This window comes from Mizuhopecten yessoensis, unplaced genomic scaffold (assembly GCF_002113885.1).
Source record: "Mizuhopecten yessoensis strain PY_sf001 unplaced genomic scaffold, ASM211388v2 scaffold5877, whole genome shotgun sequence".
In the NCBI taxonomy this organism is placed as follows: Eukaryota; Metazoa; Mollusca; class Bivalvia; order Pectinida; family Pectinidae; genus Mizuhopecten; species Mizuhopecten yessoensis.
The window spans coordinates 908,526-916,567 of NW_018406268.1; the positions used below are offsets into that span (position 1 = coordinate 908,526).

An 8,042-nucleotide genomic window follows, 5' to 3' on the forward strand; every position below is an offset into this window, starting at 1 on the left:
TATAACAGCGTGCTTGGGTAAAGTCAAATACATTTTTATAGCATGTTTAGGTAGTCACCTACCCTGTGACAGGGTATTTTCATGATTACAGCATGCCAAGGTAAAAACAATAATAGTGTTAGAGCATGTTTAGGTAAAATCAAATACAGTATTACAGCATGTTAAGGTAAAGTCAACTAAAGTATTATAGAGTATTGTTATAATTACAGCATGCACAGGTAAAGTTCAATACAGTTTTACAGAATATTAATGTAAAGTAAAATACAGTGTTACAGCATGTTAAGGTAAAGTCAACTAACGTATTATAGGGTATTATTATGATTACAGCATGCACAGGTTAAGTTAAATACAGTATTAAAGAATATTAATGTCAAATCAGATACAGTGTTACAGTATGTTTAGGTTAAGGCAAATACAGTGTTACAGCATGTTTAAGTAAAGTTAAATACAGTCTTACAGCATGTTTAGGTAAAGTTAACTAAGTTTTACAGCATGTTTAGTATTATGCCCAGGTAAAGTCAAATACAATGTTACAGGAGGTTAATGTAAAGTCAAAGACAGTGTTGTAGGTATGTTACTTTCATCTTACAGCATGCAAACTATGTATTTAGGTAAAGATAAATACAGTGTTACAGCATGTTAAGGTAAAGCCAAATTGTGTTACAGCATGTTTACATTGTCAAATACATTGTTACAGCATGTTTAGGTAAAGTGAAATGCAGTGTTACACAGAATTGTTACAGCATGTTAATACACACAGTGCTACATCGGAGTGATTTCATTTTAAGAACTAATCAAGACTGGTGCGTCAGTTGCATCAATGACATTTGTATGGTAAAGTGGTCAGATCCTGTTTGATTTGGTTGACTGTTACCAATAGTGTTGGCCTTGGGTGAAGATTGATCATTTCCTCTGATGTTGTCCACACAATGGTCTCATTCAGAAGTACTTATCAGTGACATTAATAGCTGGACAATGTATCCGACAGCCCATCCACATCCTCTTGTCCATATCAGCTGGACTTCCTGGTAGACCAGCCACTGTAACTTAGCCAGCCACCAATATGTAAACTGGACATTAAAAACTGCATAAGAGGTATAGAAATAATACAAAATAGTGTGCCAAGATAATAAAACCCAGTGTTGCAGTCATATAGGTTGAGCATAAAGTTAAGGTAAAGAGAGTCATTAGATTTAGATATATTACTGCTTTTGACCATATTATGAAATGTTTGTTAAAGTCATTTTCTACAGATTTTCCCCCTGTAAACCCATCTTGCATTGCATTCTATAGGATTACATTTGGTCAAATTTTGATATTTGAAAAAAAAAAATAAAAAAAAATAGAATTTCATTTGTTTTACCTCGATACTTGTCAGCTGCCAATGTTACACTTAATCATTGCTGTGTAAGAATTGTTAATGTACGCACTGCACAGTACCAAAATGAAAGATGAAAACTTGGCAAGGGAAGTAACTCTAAGTCAGAAAAAAATATTTTATCTTGTTTTTATATTTCAATATTTATTAAATGAAGCATCGTAAAAATAGTCTGCTTTAATTTTTTTCCCTTTGGAGTAGATTTGAAGAGAATTTTATGACTGTTCATGCTTTCAGTATAAACATATTTTTTTATAATCCCTTATCCGTCAAATCAGTGCAGTACGGCTTAGTAATTCACGCCACATGTTGGTCTGTTGGTGAGTGTGAAAAAAAAAAAACGGTCCGTAGATCGCGACTGCAAATCATTTCAATTAGTAGAGCTATTGGTAATATGTAATCACAGATATAGTGTTAGCTAATTACTGCATTGTAATTTGTATTGACTGTAGTGTTAAGAAGTGTCAATAATTTACGCTGAAGCATGCGATCCTACCTGGCCTATTGTCCGGGTCCAGACGATGTCGGTGAAGTTAGGCCCTTCGGTTAACTTTCCTGTAAATGTCGCCAAGCCAGCAGTCATGACCACAGATGACCGAATTTAATAATTTTACAGTAGGTAAAAATTGTGTGGCCAAAAAATATCGCCAAACTGAACTGTGACATGACCTGGTTTGAAGTGACGATACCCAAGCTGCCATGATGAGCCCTTCTCACTGATCGTAATTATGATCAATAAAAGGTATCTAATTATATCTTTCACCAGGAGATAATTGATATGTTTTTGTAAGCTAGTAATGTTTTATGTAAAATATTGCTAAAATGAATTGATGTTTGCCGATATGCGCACACGTGTGTGTCATGTGTGATCAGATATTTCAAAGGAAACAAACAACAAAATACACATTTTACGTAGTTTCTTCTTAGTTTTAACATAATTGTACCTGTAAACAATACTTATGAACTTACTTATAATAAACAAATTACAAAAATCTGAAGAATCCCAAGTGGTTTGTCTTTCATTATCAGAGATCGATTTTCGGAACTTGAACATTTTTTTGATGCGCAAAATATTTGAGTTGAAGCTTTTTTTTCGGATTTTCAGCCTCAAAAAGTACCTGCGCAAATTACATAGGTGCGCAAATTACATGGGTTTTTACGGTAAGTCTAAAAAACTGCTGAAGTGGAAATCTTCAGGATTATATTTGTTGAAATGGTACCCTTTACTTAATTATTATAGTTTAATTATTTCTTTAATTTGTATGCTACTATTTTGAAATTAGTATTAAAAGTTTGCAAATAGGTCTTTCATGTGTATTCACTGAACACATCATGACATAGAGCCACCGATGAATGCTATTCTTTCTTATGTGAGGTAGAAAGTCATTTTATTGTCAGGAAATTTTAACGGATTCAAACTGCTTCAATGAGAACAACGACAGATGATAATGTGAATGTGGGTTAAACACTTCAATATGCTTAAGACATGTACGTCTCAAAACAATGGTGTATTGCAATTTGCCAGCTGGCAGAACTTGAAAAATTCTACTAGCCAGTCCTACGTATATTTTTAATGTAGAATCTGAACATTTTCTTGGCCCTGACATAAAATTGGCCAGCCCAGGGTACTAGACTTGTCGATTTGTGTACCCCATCTAAACCAGATAAAGGTTTGGTGAAGAGAAGTAGGGCATCAACATTTCACCTAAACTGTTCACATTCCCAGTAATTTACATAAGGCTCTCTTCCTTTTACACATTCAGTCCTTAAGTGTCTTTCTATGTTTCTATTAAATCACTTTGTCCAAAGTTGTTTTCTACAAGTGTAATCTAAAAAAACATTCATGGTTTTGATGTTAATGTTCTACATGTATTTAAATGTAAACTCACACAATTAAAAAAATCCAGTATTAATTATGTTAGAAGGAATGTCTATTGCATTTCGGTGGCAATGAAATTTCAACACTTTTTTTTCTCTTCTTCTTGGAATACAGAAAATTAAATTGCAAAGAAATTTAAAGTAAAAGTTCCTAGTGAGCTACACTCGACATTTGTAACTAAATTTTCTCTGTGATGAGGACTGATGGATTTAGACATTGGTATACAAGGCAAGTAATCCAGGTAGGGATGTAATTACCGAGGTGTGGTGCTCGGGGATGGATAGTGGATGTATTTACTGGTGGAAATACGTAGCTGTGAATACAACCATGTACAAGGACATGTGTATCAGGCTCATCATTTGACCCCTGTGACCTTGAAATTTGTTCAGTATTCTGGCTCTGTACTTGACCCCGGTGACCTTGAAAGTTGTTCAGTATTCTGGCTGTGCATTTGACCTCTGTGACCTTGAAAGTTGTTCAGTATCCTGGCTCTACAACTGACCCCAGATGTGACCTTGACAGTTTAATGAATTAAGCCTTTTGGTTAATGAAGATTATAACACATTTTACCCCTGTAACCTTGAATGTAATTGAATGTTCAATATTTGTTTCTGGTGCAGTGGTGCGAGTTATTATCAATGATACATATGTGCACTTATATATAGTTCAATCTATGAAGAGTTTGCATTTCATTTAGACTCAAGTGTTGAGTATAACTTTTAAAACAAATATGTACCTCGGAGAAAATTAAGATTAACTAACGATGGCTGTCAGTAAATAAATGGAATGCCGGAATAATACGAAGGGTCAAAATGAGATGATCATTGTTCAGGCGTTCATCATTTTTTTTTCTTGTGTTCACTGTCAGTGAACATTTTTTTCTGTATTCTTCCTGTAAAAAATCTTCCTGAAACAATTTTGAGAAAATCTGTCTTTGGCTAGAATTCATTTGTGGGTTTTCATTGATAAAGGATCTTAAGAATATTTTTCTGGCATGCCTATAACTTTGAGAAATCATTTCTGAAAAAAAAGTACCTTGTGGCACTTTTATGAAACGATAATAAAGATGAAATAAACAAAATATAATCAACAACAGTGTTCCAAGCGTAAAACATTGAGTGGGGATAGACTGCAGTTCAAAACCCTGGACTTCGGATTGTTATACTATCGCAGTAACCGTTTGAGCTACCTAGTCAACGGAAGTGTCCTGGTCCAGCTGTGCTGCAGTGAAAATACTAAGCTAAAGTTAAGGGGAGGTAACTGTATATAGAAAAACGCAGAGTAGAGGGACAGGGATCCTTAAGTACCCAGTTAAAAAAAAAAAAAACAAGAGTTCAGGATATTTCACTACCATTTTACCCTATAGTTACCTGATATGAGTTTAGTGTAAGCAAATTGATCATTGATCCGTAATAGTCATGAATAACATTTTTGCAGATTAATTATGAAATGTAAATGAAAATCTGCAGAGTAGAGGGACAGGGATCAGGGTACTATTTTACCCAATAGTTACCTGACATAGGAGTTTTCAGTAAGCAAACTTAACATTAATACAGAATAGCCATCAGTAACATTTTGCAGATTAATTATTAAATGTAAATTAAAAAAACTACAATCATTGGTGCTATACTTTAATTACTTCAGGTACTGACCGATCCTTAACTTATTCCCAAGGATTTTAATAAGAACCTGAAATAATGCTCAACTTTGAAAAGAGAAGCAGTCAAAACAGAGAGTGGTACTGTATGTGTAGTCCGTAATCCGAAGTAATGTGGCTGTCACTCGAATGAACATGTGGGTGTGAGACAGGGTGTCACAGATGTTTCCTCCAGATCTTGTTGTTTCTACGAAGTTCTATTGTTTGGGAGGAAAACGTGATGTTCACATTGATTATTGGTGAGAATTTTGGTTTTGTTCCATATGTCTCTACAGGATGATGATGCATCAATTTCACCTTCTTGTAGCTATAGGATGTCCATTGATTAAATGATGTGTACGCACACCAAGGGTCCTCCAGTACCAATATATTACAGCAATATGGGTTATACATATATATATATATCTAGAGAGTAAGTGAAACTGGAATAATGATATCAAGTATCAAATATCAGATACATTGTAGCAATTTAAGGTTTATATTTCCATTGTAATAAGGATACCAAGGTCCAAAATACATTGTAGCACTGTTAAGTTTATATGGACATTGTATTAAGGAAACTTCACATCAATTATGTCAGCTAAGAAATTTTAAAAGTGATCTTAACTTTGATAAGTTACAAGACCATCTGATTGATGATGCTTCCTGTGTATGTGGTGTACAGAGGGAAGATCTAATACATTTTTTCTTTCAATGTCCTCTGAATTCAAATATTAGGCATCATATTACTACTATTTATAATCTATTAGGATATTAAAATCTGCACTGTTTAATATATGGTATTAATAATGCATCTGACCAATTAAATAAAACTATTCTTATACATGTTGACTCTTATATTAAATCATCAAAACGTTTCGTTACTTATACATGCTAGATAAATTCCAAATTAATATTCATGTTTTGTTATTATTATTATTATTATTATTATTATTATTATTATTCAGGCAAGTTTTGTCCCTTAAATAATGAGTATTAGACATAAGCTGGTGTGGCTGTGGGTGTGCGTGTGTGTGAGAGGAAAACGAATTACAACATTTTATATATTTAAGCATTGTACATAGCTACCGGAAATAGAAGAAGACTGATATAGGCATAGCCTGTTGTCTAATTCTTTTGTCAATACTGTTCTAAGATCTTCTTTAATGTTAACTTATATGTTTGCATTATATATGTATTGTCAATAAAATACTTTTGAAATTGAAATTAAGGATACCAAAGTCCAAAATACATTCTAGTACTATTAGGTATATATACATTGTCATAAAGATATCAAAGTCCAAAATACATTGTAGCACTGTTAGGTTTATATTTACATTGTAATAAGGATACCAAAGTCCAAAATACATTGTAGTACTATTAGGTATATATACATTGTAATAAGGATATCAAAGTCCAAAATACATTGTAGCACTGTTAGGTTTATATTTCCATTGTAATTAGGATACCAAAGTCCCAAATACATTGTAGCACTGTTAGGTTTATATTTACATCGTGATAGGCTGATGATCAATTATAATAGACTATCAATCAGTTTGCCCTTTCCAGTTCCGATTGTCAATTACAAATCCGTAAACGATATAATCATTTTATTACTCAACTCTAGTGCTTATGAATTTTATAATTTGGTTGATGGTAATGTAGAAATAAAAACCAGAACTGCCTAGAAGTTGCTCTTTTTTTTGCTTGTGATCCATTCATTATAAACGAATGAAACCCAATGTTATGAGTTAACAACTCTATTGATATAGAAAAAGTGTTCTCGCTTTATTAATGTATTCAGTCCAATAAAATTATAAACCAATTATGCAATCGATCATCAATTGGTCTACTACATCCGATTATAAAACCAATTATGACTTTAAATTGATCATTAGCTACAACTTTTCCAGCGAAACGCAATAAAACTTAGATAGGTTTAATATTACTCCAAGTGAAGATCCCTAACTAGAAATTTGTTATCCTGATTGTTTGTTTGAAATCTCCAACATATTTATAATTCGATCCATGCTTTTTCCTGGCCTGGAAAAGTTTACATAAAAATGGGTTTTATTAGTGATCCATAATAATGACAAAAAAATAGACCCAGTAAAAACGATGTCCGTATTTGTATACTCAGTGTTAATGATTTTTCGGATCAATATTACAGCATTATTCAGGATATAATCAATTATTGTTATTGTTTTCTTATTAAAGCTGATATTCTCCGCTTTGGAGACTTTTTGTCGGCTGAAACATCTGATCACCATCTGGTCCACATGTTAATTGGTTGTGCATAGTACAAGGTTACAGAAGCATGAACACACTCTAACAAGCTATTGTGTTAGTGACTGGCAAGGCTAGCTGTGAGATATAGCGGTAAAGGCCTATTCTCAGGGGCCTTTGTCAACCAGCTGGGACAGATCCATTGGGCTTTCACATTTTCACTGAGATCAGGGGTTGATTAAAAAATTAGAAATTTTGTGCTAGTACGAAGTTCCTATAGGATGGACAAGATAGGACTCTTTCATGTCCAGGGAAGAAGTAGGGAAAGGAATTTTAAAATCGCAAGGGGAGGGGTGTAGATTTTCGTTTCACACATCTTAAGAAAATGCGTTCTTATATACATTGTACTAGTACGTACCTTAGTTTCCTCACCGTTCTAAAAGTTTTGTAGTAAGATTTCCCTTGATCCACACACTAAAATAAAACAAAGCAAACAAATGATGAAAACCCAACAGGATCCACATTTAGTTGAGAAGAATGAAACTGTGACTAAAAATTAACACCATCCATCAACATTGTGAAAGTTTGAATCATGAAAGTTCCTGGATCTACTTTGAAAATAAAAAACAGCGAAAAACACCCGCTAGATCAGATCCAGCCCGAGTCCCCCATCGATCTGTCTCTTTGGAAGAAGTTTTTGGCATTTACTGTTTCTGCAGCATTTCGTAATTTGACACAAATTTTAAAAATAAAATTGTAGATTTATAGATATGAATTATGAAAATTTTGAAGAAAATATACCTTATAATAAAAAACAATTGATGTAGTTAAATATGAACACAGGTAAAACTCCTCAAGGTAGAGGAAGACATTGTTTGATAAGGGGAAACAGACATTGTGCCATCCCCCCCACCCCCACCCCC

The 8,042-nt window shown here is 33.5% G+C and overlaps 1 protein-coding gene across 3 annotated transcripts in view; it reads left to right on the forward strand.

Moving 5' to 3' along the window:
- Positions 1–8,042, forward strand: part of LOC110451215 (regulator of G-protein signaling 11-like) — a 67,495-nt gene that overhangs the window by 4,957 nt on the left and 54,496 nt on the right. The window lies entirely within an intron of this gene.